General features: G+C 44.1%; 1 pseudogene; it reads right to left on the bottom strand.

Moving 5' to 3' along the window:
* Positions 1-19592: 19592 nt before the first annotated feature.
* Positions 19593-27732, bottom strand: part of LOC141077977 (uncharacterized) — an 82594-nt pseudogene continuing 74454 nt past the window's right edge.

Genomic DNA, 27732 nt, shown 5'->3' with positions numbered 1-27732 from the left:
AGTGGGCACACAGCAATGCAGCTACCAGGTAGCCTTAAAAGGCAGCCTAATAACCAACAGAGATGATACACCAAAATATAGCCTCCCCTTGCACTGCACAGTGACTGGTGTGTTGTACAGGCAAAATCGCTAGCAGCAGCAGCTGATTTTTTTTTCTTCTTCCCTGCCTAACGCTCTCCCTACAGAATCTGCAGCAGCAGCATCTCTCCCTATACTGAGATCAGCAGATGTAAGATGGCGGTCAGCGTGTACGCCCTTTTATACCCCCTGTGATGCCCCCCCAAAGCAAGCCAATCACTTGCATGCCCTTCTCAAAGATGGTGGGGACCGCTGCCTATGTCATCACGTTGCCCACAGTGTCCGTTCTTCCTCATTGGCTGATAAAGGGCGCTGAAGCATGTTTTGAAACGCGACTTTGGCGCTAAAGACGCCGACCTCGTGGCCGACCTCACGCTGAGGTCGGGTTTCGTTTCATGAAACCCGACTTTGGCGAAAGTCGGCGACTTTTGAATTTTTTCGACCCGTTTCGCTCAACTCTACTGCAGAGTTATACTGTCAAAAATTCCGAAAGTGGGCGATCCTTACTACATGCAATGATGGTGCATTGGCAGCTCTCTTTCGGCAGGGTTTATCAGAGACCGTAAAACATGTTATGGTGGGATTTCCTGTTCCCTCTGGTCTTGATGAGTCTATGTCATTACCCATTCCAGTTGATCGGCGTTTAAGTGACTGTAAAACTACACGGGAGGCGCTGCCACCTTTTGAACAAACGTCTGAACCTATGCAATGTGATAGGGTTTTGTCTAGGGCGCAATGTCAGGAGTTTAGAAGGCATAATAAGCTGTGTTTTTTCTGTGGAGACGCCTCTCATACTATTTCTGTCTGCCCTAAACGAGAGAAACATTTTGCACACACATTTCCGGTGGGCGGTGTACAACCTAAGTTTCTTTTTGCAATTACTCTGATCTGCTCCTTATCCACATTTTCCGCTAAGGCTTTTGTAGATTCAGGAGCTGCTTTGAATCTGATGGTTTTGGACTTTGCTAAACATTGTGGTTTTCCCATGATACCTCTGTGGACGCCTATTCCTTTGAGGGGTATTGATGCTACTCCTCTGGCGGAGAATAAACCCCCGTTCTGGACCCAGGTGATAATGCGAGTTGCCCCAGACCACCAAGAAAATTGTAAATTTTTGGTGCTGCACAATTTGTGTGATACTATTGTTCTGGGTTTCCCTGGTTGCAAACTCATAATCCAGTTTTGGATTGGAAATCTGTGTCTGTGGTGAGTTGGGGTTGTCACTGTGTCCTTAGGGACATTCCTGTTTTCTCCACCTCTCCTCAGTCTCATGATATTCCTGATTATTTGGCTGATTTTTCTGATGTATTTAGTGAGAGTAAGTCTGCGTCTTTGCCTCCTCATAGGAGTTATGCCTGTGCAATTGAGTTGATGCCTGGGTGTAAATTTCCCAAGGGTCAGCTTTTCAACTTATCAGTACCCGAACATGATGCTATGCGATCCTATATTAAGGAGTCGTTGGAGAAGGGTCATATTAGACCATCCTCTTCACCCTTAGTTGCTGGGTTTTTTTGTGGCTAAGAAAGATGGTTCATTAAGACCTTGTATTGACTATCGTTCCCTTAACAAGATGATGGTTAAATATCAGTATCCGTTACCCTTGATTTCTGATTTATTCTCCAGAGTTAAAAGTGCCTGCTGGTTTACTAAGCTTGACCTCAGGGGGGCGTATAATCTTACTCGCATCAAGCACGGGGATGAATGGAAGACGGCGTTTAATACTCCGGAGGGACATTTTGAGTACCTGGTGATGCCTTTTGGGCTCACTAGTGCCCCTTCTGTCTTCCAATTCTTTATGAATGATATTTTCCGTGACTTTGTGGATAAGTTTTTGATCATCTATCTGGATATTTTGATCTTTTCCAGTAATTGGGATTCTCATGTGGAACATGTCTGGACTGTGTTCCGGATTTTGAGGGAGAATTCCCTGCTTGTTAAGGGATCGAAATGCCTCTTTGGTGTACAGAGGATTTCATTATTGGGATTTATTTTGTCTCCGTCGACTATTGAAATGGACCTGGCCAAGGTACAGGCCATTTATGATTGGGTTCAGCCCACTTCTTTGAAGGCTCTCCAGAAGTTTTGGGGTTTTGCTAATTTTTATCGTAAATTTATACCTAATTTTTCTGGTATTGTCAAACCATGGACTGATTTGACCAAGAAGGGCGCTGATGTGCTGAATTGGTCTCCAGAGGCCGTCTCGGCATTTCAGGAGCTTAAGCGGAGATTCACTTCTGCTCCAGTTTTACGGCAACCTGATGTCTCACTTCCATTTCAGGTGGAGGTAGATGCTTCTGAGATTGGTGCTGGAGCTGTTTTGTCCCCAAAAGATCATGTGACTTCTAAGATGAATCCCTGTGCCTTCTTTTCTCGAAAGTTCTCCCCATCTGAACGTAACTATGATGTGGGGAATCGGGAATTGTTGGCCATGAAATGGGCATTTGAAGAGTGGAGACATTGGTTGGAGGGAGCTAGACATCAAGTTGTCGTCCTCACTGACCACAAGAATTTGATTTATCTGGTGCCGAATGCTTGAATCCTAGACAGGCTAGGTGGGCCTTGTTTTTCGCGCATTTTAATTTTGTGGTCTCTATTCTTCCGGGCACTAAGAATATTAAGGCAGACGCCCTTTCTAGGAGTTTCTTTGCTGATTCTCTTATTGTGACCGAGCCTACTACCATACTAGGTGAGGGGGTAGTTCTTTCTACCATTTTGCCCGATTTGAGATGCACCCTGGAGGAATTTCAGGAGGATAAACCAGAGCGTTGTCCTATGGGAAAATTGTATGTTCCTGACCAGTGGAGGAAGAGAGTGATGTCTGAAGTTCATTGCTCCACATTGGCTGGTCATCCAGGTATTTTTGGTACCAGAGATTTGGTGAGTCGGTCTTTTTGGTGGCCTGCCTTATCTCTTGATGTCAGGAATTTTGTGCAGTCCTGTGGGACTTGTTCTCGGTCTAAACCGTGTTCTCGTTCTAGGGGGTTGTTGATGCCCCTGCCGGTGCCCAAGAGGCCATAGACCCATATCTCAATGGATTTTATTTCTGATCTTCCTGTCTGTCACAGAATGACTGTTATCTGGGTGATTTGTGATAGATTTTTAAAGATGGTCCATCTTGTACCACCCCCAAAGTTGCCATCTTCCTCAGAGTTGGTGCCTTTGTTTTTACAACAGGTGGTTCGGTTGCATGGGATTCCTGAGAACATTGTGTCGGACAGGAGTCCAGTTTGTTTCCAGATTCTGGAAAGCCTTTTGTTCCAATCTGGGAATTCAGTTATCTTTCTCCTCTGCGTTTCATCCTCAGACCAATGGACAGACAGAGAACAAACCAGACTTTGGAGTCCTATTTGAGATGTTTTATATCTGCTGATCAGGATGACTGGGTCTCATTTTTGCCCTTGGCCGAATTTGCGCTAAACAATAGAGCTAGTTCTGCCACTTTGATGTCGCCCTTTTTCTGTAACTTTGGGTTTCATCCTCGATTTTCTTCAGGGCAAGTGGAATCTTCAACCTGCCCAGGTGTGGACACTGTGGTAGAGAGAATGCAGCAGATTTGGGACCAAGTGGTGGATAAGTTGTCACTCTCTCAGGAAAAGGCCCAGTGGTTTTCCAACTGGCATAGGACCATTGGTCCCCAGTTTAAAGTGGGTGATATGGTTTGGTTGTCGTCAAAGAATATCTCTATGAAGGTTGCGTCTCCAAAGATCAAGCCAAGATTTATTGAACCTTATAAGATCTTGGAGATTCTTAATCCTGTTTCATTTCGATTGGCTCTTCCAGTTATGTTTAAAATCCATAACGTGTTTCATAAGTCTCTGTTGAAGAGGTTTGTTGAGCCAGTAGTTCCTGTGGCGGCGCCTCCTGACCCTGTATTGGTTAAAGGCAATGTGGAATATGAGGTAGAGAAAATATTGAATTCTCGTTTGGTTAGACGGAGACTCCAGTATTTGGTCAAATGGAAGGGTTATGGCCAGGAGGATAATTCTTGGGTCTCTGCCTCTGACATTCATGCCAATAGATTGGTTTGTGCTTTTCACCGGGGCCCATCCTGAACGGCCTGGTGGCATCGATGAGGGTTCGGTGACCCCTCCTCAAGGGGGGGCACTGTTGCGAACTCATTTTCTGGTCTGCCTCTGGTTTCTGGTGAGGGAGCTGGTTGTGCTGACAGAGGAGTTGTGAGTTCTCTTTCCGGGCTCCCTCTGGTGGTGGCAGGAGGTAATGAAGCTGATCTAATTAAGAGACCTGCCACCTGATAATGAGGATGAGGATTGGACATCTGGAGTCTCAGACTGGATTTAAGACAGCCGACTCCCTATTCCCAAGCTGGTGATTTTTTTCCTGCCTCCTGAGGTCTTGGTTTCCAGTTCAGTTCCTGCCTTCTCAAGCTAAGTGTTCACTGCTAATGTTCACATTTGTTTTGGTTTGGTCTATTCAGTTTTTTGTGTGGTCAGCCAGCCCAGGCTGGGGCTGTGCTGAAGTTCCATTCTTTTGTCACTGTATGTGCCAGTTTGCTTTTTGTCCCTTATTAGATTGGCCTCTTTTTGCTCTGTTCTCAGAATATGCCAGAGTGCTGATATAGCGGGAGAAGTCTAGTGACTTCAGGGTATTTTTTGCTATCAGAAGTATTCGACATTTTTGCAGGGTTTTTTGGCATGAATGTATCTTTCCTTTCCTGTCCTTTCTATTTAGTGTGGGCCCCATCATTTGCTCAGCCTATTTTCCTGTTTGTGCTTTCATCTTGTCTCACCGTCAATACATGTGTGGGGGCTGTCTATTCCTTTAGGGCCTGCTCTGGGGCAGTTTAGATTTCCCCTTTTCTTGTTTTTGGCTTATTTAGTCCTCCGGCTGTGACGAGGCGTCTAGAATCATCGTAGGTATGCTCCACGGCTGCTGTTAGTTGTGTGGTTAGGCTCAGGGTTCTGCAATCCGCGGTTACCAACCTCTCTGGTTTTCTGTGACTTAGCTTGGTCTTGTTTTCCTCCTCGGTGACCCATTCATAACAGGTACATTCTGTCTCCCATGCGAAAGACTGTGTGTGCTGTTCTGCCAGCACTGGAGAGGGGAGGGCTGTTTTCCTGTACATGTGTGCTGAGCTGAAGCTGCTGCAGGAAGCTGGCGTGCCTGGATCTGTGAAAAGATGCGCAGCCTGTGTCTGACTAAACTTATGAGATTGTGTAGACTCTTCTGGGGATAACAAAGGTGGCTGTCCTGTGTTATTGTGAGGAGCCACGAAGAAATACAAGAAAGGAATGTCATTTTCAAGGAGCATCTCCAGGACCCTCACGCAAGTAGAAGACCACGTTTCAGAGTTTCCAGAAAGACGTGCGCACCATCTTACAGTACTGTTGGGGGACCCCGAGACTAGACTGAGACTTCAACGTTACTGCGAGTTTTAACCCCTTGTGTGTAACCCCTTGTGTGTATATGTTAGGGCTTAGGATAGGCTGCAATAGACAGAGCATGGCAGCTGTGTGGCCTGCGTAGCAGAGGCCAGTGAGGCTATAGTTAAAGTAGCATCATACTGCGTTTACTGTGTTTTGCCTGTTGGAAAATATATTGTTCTGTAATAGTTGGAGCACCATGCTATTTGATGGCCCAGCAAAAAAAATATCACTCTTGTAAATTGTCTTGTGTCATTGCATACCTCAGCTTACACCTCTCTATCACTTCATTCCTTGCCTGTCCATAAATTAACCGTGTTGTTTGCACATCATCTTGTGTACCGTAGTCTCCCCAGCCATTGCTTCACATACACAACCTCCATATGCCAGCTCACTGCTGTATATGCCATGCACAACCTACATATGCCAGCTCACACCTGTATATGCCACGCACAACCTCCATATACCAGCTCACCCCTGTATATGCCACGCACAACCTCCATATACCAGCTCACCCCTGTATATGCCACGCACAACCTCCATATAAAGTAATGAAGATAAATGTCCAGCTCCACGATATAGTGAAATATAATTCTTTATTCACTTAGTCCATACAAGTGAGGTTAAAAGCCAGCATAAATTACAAGGCATGCGATCAGATCATCACCTTCTCATTAATCTCATTTCCACCTTGACAGTGACACTCTCTTAGGATACATTTTACTCTTTGATGGGACTTTTGCACAGTCACTAGATGGAGCTCCATTTGCCTGTATTTTTATATCTACACATGGTTTACACAAATAATATTTTCTTGTCTTAACTATATACTATTTAACATTAGAAGCTGTTATTTTTGTAATTATTTGTAAGTATACATGTTTACCAAACAATCCCCTTTAACCCCTCTCTGACATCAGGCGTAAATGTACGCCATTGTCAAACTCCCTCCATTTGATGTGGGCTCCAGCGCTGAGCCCACATCTTTTCTGGCACGTCAGCAAGCGTGCCGGAAATCCCGCCCTTCAGTGACCCCGTCATGATTGTGGGTCACCGATGCGTTGGCCTCCAGCAGACGTCTATGGTTGTCACTGCCGAATTGCTATGAGCGCCGCCCACTAGCCGAAAACGCATGGACCATGGATCGTCCTGCCGAACTCCCGCTCTCCTTATAACATGGGCAAAATGTTATTTAGGCAACACAGGGTGAGGGTAAAACAGAGTGGCAATGCTTTATTGTACCACAGAACAGGCCCAGCACAGTACCCAAGATGATGCACATTACTGAGTCTCACCCTTCCACTGACTCGCCAGGGTGGTAGCAGCTGTGACTACAGATCTTCCAGGGTCGCTACCTCACCTGTGGCACAGACACAAAGAGGAGGTAATGACAAGCGTAGGAAGATGACAGTCCATACAAGGCCAGTTGATTTGAGGATCACAATCTGGCTTCACCAAATGTATCCAAGTTCAGTGATGGTCAATGGAGATCTGTATTCTTCCAACTGAGGCTGGAAACCCCTAGGTTGTTTCCTATAGAATGATACATCCGTGTCCCTCGTAATGGAGTCATGCTGTAAAATGGCTGCTGTCCTGTCTCTGGTCCTTTTAAGATATATGGATGTCTTGGCAGAATCTCTGGCTGTTTCTCTCTCTCTCTTTATACAGAGGCATGTAACCTATTTTTAGACTTAACAAGTGTCCCTCATTCAGTATTTACATGAAGGGTAAGAATGGAGATGAGAACAAGTAGCATTACTTGATTATTTAAACTATTTGCATAGTTTTTCCCTTTCTGCTTTAGAAGTCAACAAACTGGCTCCATAACACAATGTATAATTAGCATATCAGCAATCATCACTAGTGACCAAGGAGAAGCGCACAATAAAAGTCAATATTACGGGCTTACACAAACAAAAGTCTGTTTTCTTGACCAACCAGAAATTTACACTTAAATTTGAAAGCCAACATACAGATAACATTCTATTATTCTTCTTTTGCTAAAAACAGTCATCTGGTTAATTAAGATACAATGCTGTATGTCTTCGCAATGCCAAAAGTTGCAAAAAAAGTATTTAGAAATATAGAAAAAAATATATAAAAGTTCAAATCACCCCTCTACCCCATTCAAAATAAAACAATACAAAGAAAATAAAACATGCACATATTAAACCAATCGCTAAACGGCATAATGAGAAAAAGCCAAAACGCCAGAATTATGTTTTTTTTGATCGCCGCAACATTGCATTAAAATGCAATAACGGGCGATCAAAAGATCATATTTGCACCAAAATGGTATTCATTAAAAGCGTCAGCTCGGCACACAAAAAATAAGCCCTCACCCAACCCAAAATCATGAAAAATGAAGACGCGACAAGTATCGGAAAATGGCGCAATTCTTTTATACATTACCTAATAAAGAGGAGTTATTTTTACTGAAAAATATTTGTTTTGGGTCATTTATTTTCTGTTGGTATTTCATTTATGCTATAAAAGTATTAAGTTACGTACCAGTAACGGTATTTTTCGGAAGCCCATGCCAGCACCACGAGAGAGGGGATCCGCCCTTCGGGAACAGGAAACCTACAAATACAAAAGGGCGGCACCTCTCCCACACATCAGTTGGATTACAGAGCTTGAGAGGCTACCATGGTTTGTACTCCGCATATACACAATATATACAACCTATCTATCCTATTTACAATTTTTTAAACCATCTCCCACATAAGGTGAACTCGCGAAAACCCTCCTCTAAAGGAGTGCACCCCTATATGTGAACAAGGGAGGGAACTAAGGGTGCTGTCATGGGCTTCCGAAAAATACCGTTACCGGTACGTAACTTAATACTTTATTCGGACTCCCATGACAGCACCACGAGAGAATTACAGAGATGTAAACTAATTTAGGGAGGTACTACAGCCTGCAGCACCCTTAGACCGAAGGTGAGATCTGAGGAGGCACCCATGTCTAACCGATAGTGGTTAAAAAAGGTGGAAGGAGATGACCAGGTGGCCGCCTTACATATCTGGTCAATTGATACTCCTGATCTCACTGCCTAGGATGATGCCATGGCACGAGTGGAATGCGCCCTCAGGTTCTGTGGAGCCGGACCGCCACCTGCTGTGTAGGCAAGAGAGATAGCCTCCCTAATCCACCTTGCTAACGTGCGCTTTGACACTCTATACCCTTTCCTGGGACCTTGGAAGGATAAAAATAATGCATTCTCCTTCCTCCAAGGATCTGTGGCTGCTAAATATTTAAGTAGGCATCTCTTAACATCTAGAGCCTGAAGTTTTTGTTCTTTAGGATTGGTTGGATTAGGGAGGAAGGAAGGCAGAACTATCTCTTGTGTCCTATGAAAATAAGATGCTACCTTGGGAAGGTATGCCGGGTCTGGCCTTAGGATTACTCTATCCTGTAAGAATTCTGTGTAAGGGGGCAATCTGGAAAGTGCCTGTATGTCGCTTATTCTACATGCAGATGTTATTGCTACCAAAAAGGCTGTCTTAAGTGATATCATTTTTAGTGAAGCAGAATCCAGAGGTTCAAACGGTTTCTCTGTCATGGCTGTCAGGACTAAATTTAAGTCCCAAGGCATACACCTATCTTTGGGTATGGGTCTCGATCTGGTAACTGTCTTAATGAATCTCGCTACCCAATGGTTACCGGCAATGTCGCATGCAAATAGGGCCCCTAAAGCTGAAACTTGTACTTTCAAAGTACTAGTGGAAAGGCCCAACTCGAGACCCCTCTGGAGGAATTCTAGAATCTGTTTTACGGGTATTCCATCCCTGATATTAAACTCACAGGTGGACAGGAATCGCCTCCAGGTTCTAGCATATATACCTGTGGTGGTTTGTTTCCTACTTTTTAGGAGTGTATCGATTACATTTTTTGAGAACCCTCTATCCCTCAATAGTGTCCTCTCAAACACCATGCCGTCAAAAGTCCCGCTACTTGTGGGTGGTTGACTGGCCCCTGGTAGAGGAGATCTGTAGGTTCGGCAGTACCCAAGGATCGCTTACTGACATGGTCCTCAACCATGCAAACCAGGTCCTTCTGGGCCAGAAGGGGGCAATCAATATGACTTTTGCCCCGTCTTCCCTGATCTTCCTCACTACCAGAGGTAGAAGGTTCAAAGGCGGAAAGGCATAAGCCAGCGAGAAGTCCCATTTTATTAGGAGGGCGTTCACGGCCAGTGGATTTTCCCTGGGATTTAGGGAACAGAAAGTTTTTTCCTTCCTGTTTTCCTTGGTGGCAAAGAGGTCCACCTCCGGTTGACCCCATTTGCGGACAATCTGGTTGTAGATGTCTGAGTTTAAGGCCCATTCTCCCTGCCTTAGGGCCCTGCGGCTTAGAAAGCCTGCCTTCATGTTGTCTTTTCCGCTGATGTGGAGCGCGGTTAAAGATAGAAAATTTTTCTCTGCTATCTGAAGGAGACGTTCCGTTATCCGCATCAGGGCATTGGAGCGGGTTCCACTTTGGTGGTTGACATAGGCTACCGCTACCTGGTTGTCCGAGAGTATCCTCACATGATGGCCCTGTAGATACATAATGAGTTTTTTAATGGCCAATTCAATCGCCAGCAGCTCCCTCTGGTTAGATGAGATCTCAGCATCGGAGTCCCACTGTCCCTGTACCACTATGTCCCCCATATGGGCCCCCCAACCCCAAGGACTAGCGTCTGTGGTTATTACGTGGGTTATCTGTATCACCCAGGGCACCCCTGAGGCTAAATTTCCGACATCGAGCCACCACCTAAGAGATGTAATAGTTGAGGGGCTTAGCAATACCTGACCCTGCAAGAAGCCCTCTAAGGTTCTGCTATTAACCAGGACGTCATTCTGAAGGGCCCTAGTGTGGAATTGTGCCCACTTGACCGCTGGGATACATGAGGTTAGGGAGCCTAACAGGGACATGGCCTGCCTGAGGGTCATGGAGGGTCTATCGATTGCCCGAAGAACCTGCTGCTGTATCTGCTGTAATTTATCTACGGGTAACAGACACTGCTGAGTTTCTGAATTTAACAGCAAGCCTAGAAACTTCTGGACCTTTAAGGGCTGAAATCGGGACTTCTCGTAATTTATTATCCATCCAAGGTTCTCTAATCTGGACTTAGCTTTTTTTATCTGAGATAGACAATGGTCCACTGAATTTCCCACAATCAAAAAATCATCCAAGTATGGGATAATTAAGATGTCAACTTCCCGTAAATGAGCCATAACTTCGGCCACTATTTTTGTAAATACCCGGGGCGCTGCTGAGAGACCAAAGGGAAGAGCTCTATATTGATAATGACGGATTATACCGTCTATTGATACCGCCACTCTCAGGAACTGCTGGAAATCTGCGTTGATGGGCACATGATAGTATGCGTATTTTAAGTCCACTACTGCCATAAAACACCCTTCAAACAGCATCTTTATTGTAGAACTAATGGATTCCATTTTAAAGGTGCGTTTAACCAAAAATTCATTAAGGAAACGCAAATTAATAATCGTTCTGAATGTTTTATCCGGCTTTTGGATTAGGAATAAGGGAGAGTAGAATCCTCTTCCTCTCTCAGACTCTGGAACCTCTATCAGAACGTTTTTTACACACAGGTTCAAGACCTCTGCTTCTAAAGCCGCTTGCTCGAAGGGTGAAGACCTTAAGGGTGTTGGTTTAAAGGTATCCCGTGGGACTTGAGTGAACTCCAACCTGAGTCCGGTGGATATCACATTCCGCACCCAGTCACTATTGGTGACCTGTAGCCATGCTGGGAGGAAGGATGACAGACTACCCCCCACGGGAATTGCTAGTCATTGGTTCTGTCTTTTTCGCTCTCTCGACGAGCGTCTGAACATGAAGCCTGTACCTCTTCTCCTTCTATCCTCCCATCTGGGACGGTCTCTATTAGGTGAAGGGTTACGCCTTCTCCCTTGACCGAATCTCCTTCTATTAAACGGACGTCGGTAAGATGCGTACCAAAGATTTGGGAATTTCTTTTTATCATCCCCGGCCTTCTCCAGTAGTTTGTCTAGGACTGCTCGGAATAAATATTCCCCCTCACACGGGATAGTACAGAGTTTCGCCCTGGACTGAATATCTCCCGGCCAGCACTTCAACCACAGGGCTCTCCGAGCTGCATTAGAGAGTCCTGCTGCCCTGGCGGCCATTCTGACTGCATCAGCCGAGGCATCCGCTAGGAAGGCTGTGCCATCCTGGATTATTGGTAGGGCCCCAAGGATTGCCTGTCTAGATGTTCCTTGTTTTAACTGCGACTCTAACTGGTCCAACCAGACCATCATGGATCTGGCCGTGCAAGTCGATGCTACTGCTGGTCTTAAGGAACCGGCTGCCATTTTCCTGGTATTTTTAAGGAAGGTATCTGCCTTCCTGTCTAGAGGATCTTTAAGGGACCCCATGTCCTCAAAGGGTAGAGAGGATCTTTTCGATGCTTTCGCAATAGCTGCATCTAATTTGGGGGCCTTGTCCCAAGTATTCATTGCTGAATCGTCAAAGGGATATCTCCGCTTGAGGGCTGGTGGTAGAGACCCTCTTTTATCTGGCTTTTTCCACTCTCTGCGGATGAGATCCTGGATCTTTTCGTTTAGTGGGAAGACCCTACGCTTCCTCTGCTTCAGCCCCCCTAACATCACATCCTGCATGGATAATTGAGGCTTCAGCTCCTCCACCTCCATTGTTCCTCTGACCGCTTTTACCAATTTGTCTACTCGGTCGAGCGGCAGGCAAAACCGACCAGAGTCCTCTTCTGAGGAGGACGAGGGAGATGAAATATGGGAGCCCTTACTTCTCATAGAATCATAGAATCGTAGAGTTGGAAGGGACCTCCTGGGCCATCTGGTCCAACCCCCTGCTCAAAGCAGGATTCGCTAAATCATCCCAGTCAGATGTCTGTCCAGCCTCTGTTTGAAGACTTCCATTGAAGGAGAACTCACCACTTCTCGTGGCAGCCTGTTCCACTCATTGATCACTCTGTCAAAAAGTTTTTTCTAATATCTAATCTGTGTCTCCTCCCATTCAGTTTCATCCCATTGCTTCTAGTCTTTCCTTGTGCAAATGAGAATAAAGTTGATCCTTCTACAATATGAAAGCCCTTTAGATATTTGTAGACAGCTATTAAGTCTCCTCTCAGTCTTCTCTTTTGCAAACTAAACATTCCCAAATCCTGCAACCTTTCCTCATAAGACAGGGTTTGCAGACCGGTCACCATTCTGGTCGCTCTTTTCTGAACTTGCTCCAGTTTGTTGATGTCTATTTTAAAATGTGGTGCCCAAAACTGGATACAATATTCCAGATGACGTCTGACCAAAGAGGAGTAGAGGGAAATAATGACTTCACATGATCTAGACAGTATGCTTCTGTTAATACATCCTAGAATTGAATTTGCCTTTTTTGCTGCTGCATCACACTGTTGACTCATATTCAGTCTGTGATCTATTAGTATACCCAAGTCTTTTTCACATGTGCTGTCACATAGCCCTATTCCACCCATTCTGTATATGCTTTTTTCATTTTTATTGCCCAGATGTAGTACTTTGCATTTCTCCCTGTTAAAAACCATTCTGTTAGTTGCTGCCCACTTCTTCAGTTTATTTAAATCTTTTTGAATCCTTTCTCTCTCTTCTCTAGTATTAGCTATCCCTCCTAGCTTTGTGTCATCAGCAAATTTAATCAGTTTACCCTCAATTCCTTCATCTAAATCGTTGATAAAGATGTTGAACAATACAGGGCCCAGGACAGAGCCCTGTGGTACCCCACTTGAGACATTCTTCCAACTGGATGTGCAGCCATTTACGACCACTCTTTGGGTCTGATCACTAAGCCAGTTATGAATCCACCCAACAGTTGCCTTGTCCATTCCATACTTAGTCATTTTTTCAATAAGGATTGTATGAGAGACTTTGTCAAATGCTTTGCTGAAGTCAAGATATACTATATCTACAGCATTTCCTTGATCCACCCAATCAGTGATACCGTCATAGAAGGAAATTAAGTTAGTCTGACATGACTTATTAGTTACAAACCCATGCTGACTCTGTTTAATCACTTCATTCTTATCCAGGTATTGACATACATGTTGTTTAAAAATTTGTTCAAAGATCTTTCCTGGTATAGAAGTCAGACTCACCGGCCTATAGTTGCCTGGGTCCACCTTCTTCCCCTTTTTGAAGATAGGAACAACATTTGCTCTTCTCCAGTCTTCTGGCACTTCTCCTGTTCTCCAAGAATTTTCAAAGATTATGGAGAGGGGTTCAAAAATTTCTTCTGCTATCTCCTTCAGTACTCTGGGGTGTAATTCATCTGGACCTGGAGACTTGAATTCATTTAGGTTAGCTAAGTGTTTCCTCACTATCTTTCTGTTTATAGATATCCTGGATTCTTCTATTCCCTTAATAGGACAGTGAAGAACAGTTGATGTTACATTTCCTTTCTGAGAGAAAACAGATGCAAAATAGGAATTTAAAAGTTCGGCCTTCTCAACATCCTGTCTTACCATTTCAGCATTTTAATCCTGTAAAAATCCTATAGCATCTTTGACTTTTCTTTATATCCCCAAAATCCTTTATTATTGCTTTTAACATCTCTTGCAAGCCTCAATTCATTTTCAGCTTTAGATAATCTGATTTGTGCCCTGCAGGTTCTGCAGACAGCATTATATTCTTCTTTAGATATGCCTCCCTCTTTCCATTTTATAAACATTTTTTTCTTCCTTTTTAGCATGTGCTTAAGTTCTGTGTTCATCCATCCTGGTTTCCTTAAATGCTTCCTATTCTTCCCTCTTTTCGGAATTGTTAACAATTGTGCTTTGAGAATTTCATTTTTCAAGATTTCCCATCCTTCCTGGACATTTTTGTCTTTAAGGATATCCAGCCATTGGATCCCTCCAATTCTCTTTCTGAATCCCTTAAAATCTGCCTTTCTGAAATCTAACCTTGACGTCTGAGTCTTCACAGGTCTTCCGCCTCTAGTTATCCAAAATTCTAAAATAGCATGGTCGCTACCTCCTAGGGTCCCAGCCACTTTTACCTCCTCAACCATTTCCTCCCTGTTTATAAGGATTAGATCCAAGGTAGCAGTACCCCTTGTTTTCTCCCCTACCTTTTGGAAGATAAAGTTGTCAGCAAGAGAGGATAAGAATTTCCTTGACCTGTTAGTTTTGCCTGAGAGAGATTCCCAACAAATGTCTGGATAGTTGAAATCTCCCATGACAACTATGTCATATTTTTTGGAGAACTTGGCCATTTGATGCATAAAGAGTTCATCCATATCTTCAGCTTGCACAGGCGGCCTGTAGTAAATGCCTACAATGGTGTCCTTTCCATTGTTCTGTCCTTGTATTCTTACCCAAACAGTTTCCACAGAACTCCCAGTCTCTGAAGCTTCAATCTCTGTGCAGATATACGCGTTTCTAACATACAATGCGACACCTCCTCCTCGTTTATCAAGTCTGTTTCTTGCAAATAAGTTGTATCCTTCTAGTCTTGTATTCCAATCATGTGTATTGTCCCACCAAGTTTCAGTGATTCCAATGACATCATATTTCTTTTCCTGTGTTAGTAGTTCCAATTCTCCTTGTTTGTTGCCCATGCTTTGTGCATTAGTATAGAAACATTTTAGTTTGTGATTGGTTTCTCTTTCTCCAATATTTTTATTAATTAGATTCTTTCGTCTTTGTTCTTCCTTTCCACTTCTAATAGCAGAGTTCTCAATAGCATTTGTCAGGTGTATGGCTTTTTCTGGTCTTTTGCTTCCCTTCCCATGTTGTTCTAGTTTAAAGCTCTCCTTACAAGTGTAGCAAGGCGACTTCCAAATACATGCTTTCCAGTCTTCGTAAGGTGCACCCCATCTCTAGCAAGTGGTCCATCGTATAAGGAGTTCACTCCGTGATCCAGAAATCCAAATCCGACTCCACCAGGTGCTCACCCCTTACACTCTCTGGTTGGGACAGGGATTTTAGGGTTTCCTTCATCTCTGCCCTTACTATATCCCTTAAACACGCCGCTACTGCGGGCGACTCCTCTGCCACTGTCTGCTGGATACAAGGGAGACATAACTTTTTGGGGCATGAATCTGGTAACGGGCATGCACAGAGTGCGCATTCCCTGTGTCTGGTTTTACTCGTAGCTTTCTTCCCCTAGAATAAAACACAGAAGGAGGCCCCGTCACTGAGTGAACATTCACGAAGATCACTTACCAGTGCCACAATCAAGTACCGGAGAATGAGGGGGTTTTTCTCAGTTGCTGCTCCTGACCGCCTAGAGGAGCTTTTATGACTGGACTGGTCACTTCGTCCCGAACGATCCTGTCACGGGCCTCTTTCTTCTTCTGCTTGACCTGCCTAAGGTCATCCAGGGGCGGCAGTGAAGATTGTCACTGTTGCCGCCGTTGCTCCTGATCGCTCTCCATTACTGGCTTGCAATAATGTGGCCAAGGCAAGGCACCCATCTAGGGTCCTGCCTATATACCCCTCCTCCGGACAGCAGATTTCCTCTTGCCACGCCCTCCCCCCTAATAGGGCCCCCCTCCCCAGCTGGCGCCGCTTTGGGCAGGGGAACCGGCGCTTACCGGCGTCCTCCAGATGAGCGCCGCCATCTTGGGTCCCCGCGCCTGCGCAGTGGCACCGCTGACCCGGAAGCGCCCCGAGGCTCCTCCCCCTGATGTGACCGCGACTCCGACGTGACCAGAAGTCACACGGGACGCCCGGGCGCTCCACCATGGAGCGCTCCCCGGCCCCAGCGCCCTGCAGCTGCACCGGCCCCCCTCAATCCACCGCGATCACGCCGCCGGAGCTGGGAGCCCCCGGGGGGCATACTTACCGGCGGCGCACATATGGAGACGGACCTCCTCCGGATGCCACTCCCTGCTGTATCCACCACCGCCGTGCCACCCATCCTGGGCCACCGTGGCGTCCTCCAGGAGCTCCGCACCAGGCCGAGGTAGGAGACCCCCTCGCTACCTGTACCGGCTGGCCTGGGATCCGGTCTGTAGGATCCCGTCCCCTCAGGAACTGGAAACCAACTGATGCGTGGGAGAGGTGCCGCCCTTTTGTATCTGTAGGTTTCCTGTTCCAGAAGGGCGGATCCCCTCTCTCGTGGTGCTGTCATGGGAGTCCGAATAAACTCCCATATAATATTCATCCTTGAATTTATCCTATAAAATTTCCATACAATATTCCATCCTTGAACGCACGCCGCGTGCATCATGTTTTTGTACAATTTGTGAATAATATATATAGGTTCTCCTCATCTGAGTTATTTTTGAAGGTCAACAAAAAATGATTTTCCTGTAATTCATTTCTCACGCTCTAGGTATAATAATGAGTTTTCCCTGTGTGGGATTTTTGATAAAGAGGTTGACAACTAGTTGGACAACCTCTTCTCATTCCTCATGATTGGTCCTGTTAAAATAAAAACTCTTACACAAACCTCCCATGCTGGCTCCGTCTCAGTGGTCTGGGCACTTGTGTTCTTGGGGCTCTTTTGAGGTTTTTACATCATGTGAGCCCTGTGCCCAATCAGCGCTGACGTCACTGTCCCCACCTTCAGACAAATCAAGCATCATGAGGCTGTCAGAGAGCAGCCGCAGCCCTGGCTTCATGTTGATGTTCAATACGTGTGAAGGAACAGTGAAAGCTGCTGCTGATTGGGTGCAGGGCTCGTGTGATGTGACAACCTCACATAAGCCCCGGGACAGTGAGTCTCGACACCGCTGAAGTGGAGCCGGCACGCCAGCGGAGTATGAGTGTTTTTATTTTAATGAGGCCAAACATGAGGAATGAGTTCGCTGAAAAAAAAAAATATATACCGTATTTTTTGGACTAAAAGATGCACCTAGGTTTTAGAGCAGGAAATTAGGAAAAAAATTAACGCAAAAAATGTGGTCAATTCTGTACTTAATATCCCCTATCCTGGTATGTATGGTCCCCTCACCCCCATCCTGATACACATGGCCATCTCATCCTTACCTAGTATGCATGGATCACTCATCCCTATCCTGGCAGGAATGATCGCCCTCATCCCTATGCTAGTATGCATGGTCACATCCCTATCCTGGTGTGCAGTGCCCCATCCTTATCCTGGTATGCAGGGCCCCATCCCGGTCCTGTTATGCATGGCCCCATCAGAAAATATTTAAAAAAAAATTACACTTACCTACCCAGGGCTCCCTCACAGCATCCTGCTCCGATGCCAGCAATTGTTTTAGGCTATGTGCCCACGCTGCAGAAATGCTGCAAAATTGTCTGCAGCATTTCCACAACTCCCCGCCGTGGGTAAAATGCATGCGGAATTTGCAAGCGTTTTCCGGCAAAACACAAGCATTTTGCAAGCGTTTTTAGCTTCCATAATGCTAGCGCTTTCCAACCGATTTGAAGCATCGCTTGAAAAAGTGATAAACAGGTTGGTCCCACTTGTCAAGCATAGTGCTTGACAAGTGCAACCAACTTTTTACTATTGATGCTGCCTATGCAGCATCAGTAGTAAAAGATAGAATGTTAAAAATAATAAAAAAATGTGTATACTTACCCTGTCGGCCCCCAAAGTCCTCCAGGTCCTTAGCGACGCTGCCAGCAACTTCCGTTCACAGAGATGCATTGCGCGAATGACCTCTGATGACGTAGCTGTCACGCAACCGTGACATCACAAAGGTCATTCGCGCAATGCATCCCTGGGAACGGAATTTGCTGGCAGCGTCGCTGAGGGCCGGGAGGACTCCGGGGGCCGACAGAGGGTAGATATATCCATTTTTTTTTTTATTTTAATTCTATTTTTTACAGAAATATGGTACACAGGGCATGGACTAAAGTCTCCTCCAGACCCTGGGTACCATCCGCACATGAAGCACTCACTTTACGTATAGTGGGCATAGCCACATGTATAAAGTGAGCGTTTCAATGCAATCCTATAGCAGCGGAATCGCCGAGATTCCGCAAAATTAATGGACATGGTACGGATTTTACCGCGATGCGATTCTACAGCGGAAAAATCCACGGCATGGGCACAGCAATTGCGGATTCCCATAGGATTGCATAGGAATGCGTTATAGCGTTATTTGCACAGCTGCCGGAGTGCTCACCGGGACTGTTCATCGGAGATAGCGGTGAGTATTCATTACTCTTCAGTAGCGCGCAGTGTCAGCCACCGGCTTCCTGCTGCTGCTGGCGGTCACGTGTGCCGCTACTTAAGAGAAATGAATATTCATTGGATTCATTCATTCATCAGGAGACTATTTGATATTGAACTATATTCAAGCGGGACTAGATGAAGAAAACCCTAAAATCATGTTATCCGAAACAGTCAGAAAACTAGCCACATATTGGCAGATCCCAGACCTCAGACTATATACTGTGTAAGTTTATAAGTCACTCCAGTGTCAGGAATAGTGTGTGAAAATACCGTATATACCACTCCGGGAACACTTACCTTTCAGAGATAATTTCCATATTCATACTAAATAATGGCACAGATCTCCCAGACATTATGACTGCACATATCCCTAGTCTCTATAACGATATTGCACTCATTCCCTGACAGACCGCAGCATGGCCATTAGTTAGAAGCTGCTAATGATCTTTGGAGCAGGTAAGTTTTCCCTGAATGGTACATATTGGGCCGTCTGAAAACAGCGTTTAGTCTAGGATAATTTGTCTGCACTACTAATTATCAGCAGTTACAATACCAAACTAGGGCAGTCCCTATAGGAGGAAAACACAAGAATTATACTGTATTTTCACATACTATCTGTTCCTGACACTGGAGTGGCTTATAAACTTACAAAGTATATAGTCTGAGGTCTGGGATCTGCCAATATGTGGCTAGTTTTCTGACTGTTTTGGATAACATGATAAATCATTTTAGTTTTTTTTTGTCTTGTCTCGTTTGAATATAGGTCAATATTAAATAGTCTCCTGATGAGTCATCTTTGGTGAGGATGATAAAACCCATAGAAATGAGAGGCTTGGAGAGTGAGTGTGTATACATCACCTCACCCTATGTACTGTACTGAACTGTGGGGTACATGTTTTTTCTATTAGTCACCTATTGACTAACCTTCAGGGGATGAATTATGGGTATAGTTTTATATTTGGAATTAATAAAACTTAGTTTTATCCTTTTGTCAGCAAACATGAGGAATGACAAGAGACAACTCATTTAAGAAGATTCAATTTTGGCTAAAACTATTCCAACATTATGAACACAAAAAAGACTTCTCCCCTATGTGACATCTCTGATGTTTATTAACAGTTGATTTCCAAGTAAAACATTTCCCACATTAAGAAAATGAAAAAGGCTTCTCCTCTGTGTGACTGCTCTGATGTCTAACAAGAAGCGCTTTCTGGTTAAAATATTTCCCACATTCTGAACATGAATAAGGTTTCTCCCCTGTGTGAGTTCCATGGGTGATTAACCAATTGTGATTTTCGGATAAAACATTTCCCACATTCTGAACATGAATATGGCTTCTCTGCTGTGTGGGTTTTTTGGTGCTTAACACAATCTGACTTATTGTTAAAACATTTCCCACATTCTGAACAGGAAAAAGGCTTCTCCCCTGTGTGAATTCTCTCATGTTTAACAAGACTTGAATTCTGAGTAAAACATTTCCCACATTCTGAACATGAATATGGCTTCTCTGCTGTGTGGGTTTTTTGGTGTGCATCAAGATTCCCTTTCTGGTTAAAACATTTCCCACATTCTGAACAGGAAAAAGGCTTCTCTCCTGTGTGGATTCTCTGGTGCTTAACACGATCTGATTTACTGTTAAAACATTTCCCACATTCTGAACAGGAAAAAGGCTTCTCCCCTGTGTGAATTCTCTCATGTGTAACAAGACTTGAATTCTGAGTAAAACATTTCCCACAGTCTGAACATGAATATGGCTTCTCTGCTGTGTGAATTCTTTGATGTTTAACAAGACTTGAATTCTGAGTAAAACATTTCCCACATTCTGAACACGAAAAAGGCTTCTCTCCTTTGTGAGTTCTTTGGTGTTCATCAAGATTCCCTTTCTGGTTAAAACATTTCCCACATTCTGAACAGGAAAAAGGCTTCTCCCCTGTGTGAGTTCTATGGTGACTAATAAGAGTCCCTTTGTGGTTAAAACATTTCCCACATTCTGAACAGGAAAAAGGCTTCTTCCCTGTGTGAGTTCTATGGTGACTAATAAGAGTCCCTTGGTGGTTAAAACATTTCCCACATTCTGAACAGGAAAAAGGCTTCTCTCCTGTGTGGGTTTTTTGGTGCTTAACACAATCTGACTTATTGTTAAAACATTTCCCACATTCTGAAGAGGAAAAAGGCTTCTCCCCTGTGTGAATTCTCTCATGTTTAACAAGACTTGAATTCTGAGTAAAACATTTCCCACATTCTGAACATGAATATGGCTTCTCTGCTGTGTGGGTTTTTTGGTGTGCATCAAGATTCCCTTTCTGGTTAAAACATTTCCCACATTCTGAAAGGAAAAAGGCTTCTCTCCTGTGTGGATTCTCTGGTGCTTAACACGATCTGATTTACTGTTAAAACATTTCCCACATTATGAACAGGAAAAAGGCTTCTCCCCTGTGTGAATTCTCTCATGTGTAACAAGACTTGAATTCTGAGTAAAACATTTCCCACAGTCTGAACATGAATATGGCTTCTCTGCTGTGTGAATTCTTTGATGTTTAACAAGACTTGAATTCTGAGTAAAACATTTCCCACATTCTGAACATGAAAAAGGCTTCTCTCCTTTGTGAGTTCTTTGGTGTTCATCAAGATTCCCTTTCTGGTTAAAACATTTCCCACATTCTGAACAGGAAAAAGGCTTCTCCCCTGTGTGAGTTCTATGGTGACTAATAAGAGTCCCTTTGTGGTTAAAACATTTCCCACATTCTGAACAGGAAAAAGGCTTCTTCCCTGTGTGAGTTCTATGGTGACTAATAAGAGTCCCTTGGTGGTTAAAACATTTCCCACATTCTGAACAGGAAAAAGGCTTCTTCCCTATGTGAGTTCTATGGTGATTAACCAATTGTGATTTTCGGTTAAAACATTTCCCACATTCTGAACATGAATATGGCTTCTCTTCTCTGTGAATTCTCTGATGTGCAATAAGAGTTGAATTCTGAGTAAAACATTTCCCACATTCTGAACATGAATATGGCTTCTCTGCTCTGTGAATTCTCTGATGTGCAATAAGAGTTGAATTCTGAGTAAAACATTTCTCACATTCTGAACATGAATATGGCTTCTCTGCTCTGTGAATTCTCTGATGTGCAATAAGAGTTGAATTCTGAGTAAAACATTTCCCACATTCTGAACATGAAAACGGCTTCTCTGCTCTGTGAATTCTCTGATGTGCAATAAGAGTTGAATTCTGAGTAAAACATTTCTCACATTCTGAACATGAATATGGCTTCTCTGCTGTGTGAATTCTCTGATGTGTAACAAGACTTGAATTCTGAGTAAAACATTTCCCACATTCTGAACATGAAAAAGGCTTCTCCCCTGTGTGAATTCTCTCATGTTTAACAAGACTTGAATTCTGAGTAAAACATTTCCCACATTCTGAACATGAATATGGCTTCTCTGCTGTGTGGGTTTTTTGGTGTGCATCAAGATTCCCTTTCTGGTTAAAACATTTCCCACATTCTGAACAGGAAAAAGGCTTCTCCCCTGTGTGAGTTCTATGGTGACTAATAAGATTCCTTTTGTGGTTAAAACATTTCCCACATTGTGAACATGAGAATGGCTTCTTTGCTTTAGGAGAAGTTTGTTTTTTAATGCCTCTTTTGTGACTTTGATTTTCCTTAGTAGTCAGTAATGAATCAGAAGATGGGACCTGTTTCATAGGATCAGATGACAGACCTTTGCTGTGAATGGATGATGATATATCTGGAGTAATGGCATTCACTTCATCTGTCAATGGAAAAACAGATAAGGCAGGTTACAGTTAATGCAAAAGTTAGGGTTACTGTTAGGCTAAAGTAAGGGTTATTGTTAGGGTTACTGTTAGGGTTAAATGGTCCGTCAGTATTATAGTGCAGAGGAGGCTTATGCACTTTTATGCTCTGACAGTGAAGAAAGTGCAGTGTCAGATGGTGATGTGGATTTTGAGGGCTTTAGTAGCAGTGACAGTGATAGCTCAGAAATGAGCAGTGATTCTGGTCAATCCTCACACACAAGGACCAGTACAACAAAAAGGAGAAATACCGCTTCTGGAGAAATGTCTCCAACTAAGGGAACAATGCCCAGTACTAGCGCTGTCCCTAGTGCTCTTGAATTGGCGCACACCAATGACAAATTGCACTACAACTTTTGGGGTCCAATTTCTCCTGTTACCCTTTGTAAAAAAAAAAAATGGAGGGCGAAAAGATCATTTTTTGTGGAAAAAAAAAAGACTTTATTTTCACGGCTCTACGTAATTAACTTCTAAGAAGCACTTGGAAGCTCAAAACGCCCATCACACATTTCCTTGGGGGGGGGTCTAGTTTCCAAAATGGGGTCACTTGTTGTGGGTTTCCACTGTTTAGGCACATCAGGGGCTCTCCAAACACGACATGGCAACCGCTAATTATTCCAGCATATTGTACATTCAAAAAGTTAAATGGCGCTCCTTCCCTTCTCAGCCCTGCAGTGTGCCCAAACAGTAGATTTCCCACACATATGGGGTATCATCGGCATGCTCAGGAGAAATTGCAAAACAAAATGTATAATCCATTTTCTCCTGTTACCCTTGCGAAAGTAAAAAAAAAAATTAGGTCTAAAGGAAATTTCTTGTTATAGAAATGTTTATTTTTTCCTTCCACATTCCATTCATTCCTGTGAAGCACCTGAAGGGTTAATAATCTTCTTGAATGTGGTTTTGAGCACGTTGAGGGGTGCAGTTTTTTGAATGGTGACACTTTTGGGTATTTTCTGTCATATTGACCCCCCAAACTCACTTCAAATGTGAGGTGGTGCCTAAAAAAATGGTTTTGTAAATTTTGTTGTAAAACTGAGAAATCGCTGGTCAACTTTTAACTCTTATAACTTCCTAACAAAAAAAATTGTTTCCAAAATTGTGCTGATGGTAGACATGTGGGAAATGTTATTTATTAACTATTTTGTGCGATATGACTCTCTGATTTAAGAGCATTAAAAAAAAGTGAACATTGCAAAATTTTCAACATTTGTGAAATTTCCTTTTTTAACAAATAAACGCAAGTAATATCAAATAAATGTTACCACTATCATAAAGTACAATATGTCACAAGAAAACATTCTCACAATCGCCAGGATTCGTTGAAGCATTTTAGAGTTATGACCTCATAGAGTGACACTGGTCAGAGCTGAAAAAATTGGTCACAAAGGCAAAAACAGGCTTTGGCATGAAAGGATTAATATTTTGTTGTACAACCTTTTGAGGCAATCACTGCGATCAAACGATTCCTGTAACTGTCAATGAGACTGATGTGGTGCTCTGATTACATATTCCTCTGTATTGGCTTATGACAGGTCGCTGAGCCCTCACTGACCTGCCCCCATTATTACATAATGCATATAATAGCATTGATATTATTGGTGATAATGCCTATAATATTGTGGCTATTGTGAGGCTTAGAAAAAAATTACATCCAGCAAATTGTCACCGGCGATGGCGGCGCCTGCGTAGTAGCGTCTATAAGAGACTACACTCATCACTGTCCCCAATCTCCTCTTTTTCCTGTACTGATCTGGCTGTTCATCACTACAACGACATTCTTAGAAGCACCCTTGACCAAGTAGCGCCCCTCACCCTCAGAACTTCCAAACACAGAGTAAAACAACCCTGGCTCACATCGCAAACTCAACTTCTCCAGCGATGCTCTAGGAGTGCTGAACGCCTATGGAGAAAAACCTGCACACCAGAAGACTTCATCCACTTCAAATTTATGTTAAGAACCTATAACGCTGCCCTTCACCTCGCCAAACAGAAATACTTCACCACCCTGATCTCCTCACTAGCCAACAACTCCAAGAAACTTTTTGACACCTTTCACTCCCTCCTCAGGCCAAAAGCACAAGCCCCTATCACAGACATTTGTGCTGATGACCTGGCCTCCCACTTGACAGAAAAAATAGATAATATCCATCAGGAAATCTGCACCCAACCACCAAGTGCTGTGATTCCCATGGCTCACTTTCCACATTTGATCCCATCACAGAAGAAGTCTCCAGACTCCTGTCTTCTTCTCGTCTGACTACATGCACGACTGACCCCATTCCCTCACATCTCCTCCAGTCTCTCTCTCCAGTCATCACAACTCACCTAACTACAATCTTTAACCTCTCCTCGGGCATTTTCCCATCCTCCTTCAAACAAGCCATCGTTACTCCTTTACTAAAGAAACCCGCTCTCAACCCATCCTGCACTAACTACAGACCAGTCTCCAATCTCCCCTTCATCTCTAAACTTTTGCAGCGCCTAGTCTACTCCCGGCTTACCCATTACCTCTCCACTCACTTCCTCCTAGACTCATCACAGTCCGGCTTCCGCCCCTACATTTGACTTAAACTGCACTCAAAGTGACCAATGACCTTCTGACAGCAAAACGTAATGGTCACCACTCTCTGCTTATTCTTCTCGACCTTTCTGCATCTTTCAACACTGCTGATCACCGTCTCCTACTCTCTAGGCTCCAATCACTGGGCATTAAGGACACTGCTCTCTCCTGGTTCTCTTCCTATCTTTCCAACTGCTCCTTCAGAGTTTTGTTCTCTGGCTCCACGTCATCTCCTCTTCCTCTCAATGTCCGGGTACCTCAGGGCTCAGTCCTTGGCCCTCTTCTCTCTCTACACCGTCCCAATTGGACAAACCATCAACAGATTTGTCTTTCAGTAACATCTTTATGCTGATGACACACAATTATACATGTCATCCCCCCACCTTAGCTCCGCTGTACTACAGAACGCCAGTGACTGTCTGTCCGCAGTCTCCAACATCATGTCCGCTCTCTATCTGAAACTCAACCTCTCAAAAACTGAAATTCTTCTGCTCCTGCCGTCTACTAACCTCCCTAAATCTGACATTTCCCTCTCGTGGGTGGCACCATAATAACGCCCTGGAAGCAGGCGCGCTGTCTGGGTGTTATGTTTGACACCAATCTCTCCTTGACATCCCACATACAATCTCATGCCCGCTATTGCCGCTTACACCTAAAGAACATCTCTAGAATCTGCCTTATCACCATGGAAACAACAAAAAACCCTCACTGTAGCATTGATCCACTCCTGCCTGGATTATGGGCAGCATGGTGGCTCAGTGGATAGCACTGCAGCCTTGCAGCGCTGTAGTCCTGGGTTCGAATCCCACCAAGGACAACATCTGCAAGGAGTTTGTATGTTCTCCCCATGTTTGCGTGGGTTTCCTCCAGGTACTCCGGTTTCCTCCCACATTCCAAAGACATACTGATAGGGAATTTAGATTGTGAGCCCCATTGGGGACAGTGATGATAATGTGTGCAAACTGTAAAGCGCTGCGGAATATGTTAGCGCTATATAAAATATAAAGATTATTATTACTGCAATGCTCTATTAATTGGCCTCTCCGTTACTCTACTATCCCCTCTCCAGTCCATCCTTAATGCAGCAGCCAGGGTCATCCATCTGGCTAATCGGTACTCGGACACGTCCGCTCTTTTCCAATACATTGGCTGCCCATTCATTATAGGATCCAATTCAAAGTACTTGTTCTCACCCACAAAGCTCTCCACAGTGCGGCACCCCGCTACATCTCCTCCCTCATTTCTGTCTATCGGCCTGACTGTTGCGCTCTGCAAACGACTTTCGACTAGCATCTGCACTAATCTGCACCTCCCACTCCTGACTCCAAGACTTCTCCCGCGCTGCGCCAATCTTTTGGAATGCTCTACCCCAAGAAATGACTATCCACAATTTGCATAGTCTCAGGCGTTCCTTTAAAACACATTTATCAGAGCGGCCTATCACATTCACTAATCAAAGTCATTGTATGTGTGCGTGTGTATCCCATTCACTATCTCCATCCATCCCTCACTCCCACAAGATGGTTGGACCATCATTGTAAATACACCATTGTAAATACACACCTGTACTCTGTATCTCCCCCACCTCATTGTAGATTGTAAGCTCTCACCAGCAGGGGCGGCTTATTTTGCTTTAATTATTGTATTGTTAACATTGTTACTCAGGACTTGTGTTTTGAAACTGTTAAACTGTAAAGCGCTGAGGAATATGCTGGCGCTATATAAAGATTATTATTATTATATAAAAATGGGGGGCAGGTCAGTGAGGGATCAGCGACCTGTCATAAGCCAATACAGATGAATATGTAATCAGAGCACCACATAAAGCCCCGCCCACAGCCCCACTCACAGGCACGCCCACAGCCCCGCCCCAGAGCACGAGAATCTCATTAACTGAAAGCTACAAATACAGATTAAACAGTAAACCAGAGTTGCCCTCATTTATGGTGGACCATTGGAGCTACTATGGATCCTGAGCAGAAGATTAGAGATAATATTGCTCCCCATTTCAGGAGAGATTGTGCAGTAATCTGAATTCCTTAGGATCAAAAACAATGTAATGTATGACATGGAGTGAATCCATGACACCAGGGCTGGAGCCAACACATCTCCTGCAGGCGGGAATAAATGTATATTACAGCCACCAGCCACGCACAGCTTAGAGATCTATCATGGCACAGGTGGAATGTTTGTCCTGGAGATTATCACAATCCTCCTGGAAGTTAGTTGGTTTTAATACAAATTGAAAAGTCAGGATAAAGGGAAACTCTGCTGTTATTGGACAGAAATTCACACTTGGCCTCACTGCACATTTACTGGTGTCGCTCATAAAAGGGAAGTTTGGCCAGAAAAACTTGACCTGGTCTTGTTGGGACCATGAGACATTGAGCAGCACAGAAGGGAGAGAAGATTCATCCGATAAGATCTCAGGGATCTAGGAAGCCAACAGCATCATTACCCTCCGCTTTCTCTTACAGGCCCAGCATAATACTTTTCTTCAAGTGATTTTCTATCTTCTCAGCACACTCTACGTACGCTGTAATTTGGCTTTAGTTACAGATCTGGGCAGGTAACGGTCAGCGTCTCCTAATGTGAAGGAGAGAATGGCTAATGAAATCAATTATTAACCCTTATACAAGTCAGTTCACATATGGTGTACCAAGATGGCATCTGTGTCTTCAGAGAACACCCTGGAAGGAATCCTTGGAATGCAGAAGCTGAGATACTGGATACCATATATGGAAGTGAAGCTGAAATGGACCTATCATA

Source organism: Dendrobates tinctorius, unplaced genomic scaffold (genome assembly GCF_039654945.1).
Source record: "Dendrobates tinctorius isolate UK_male_01 unplaced genomic scaffold, ASM3965494v1 ptg000485l, whole genome shotgun sequence".
Lineage (NCBI taxonomy): Eukaryota > Metazoa > Chordata > Amphibia > Anura > Dendrobatidae > Dendrobates > Dendrobates tinctorius.
This window is presented reverse-complemented; position numbering and strand designations above follow the sequence as displayed.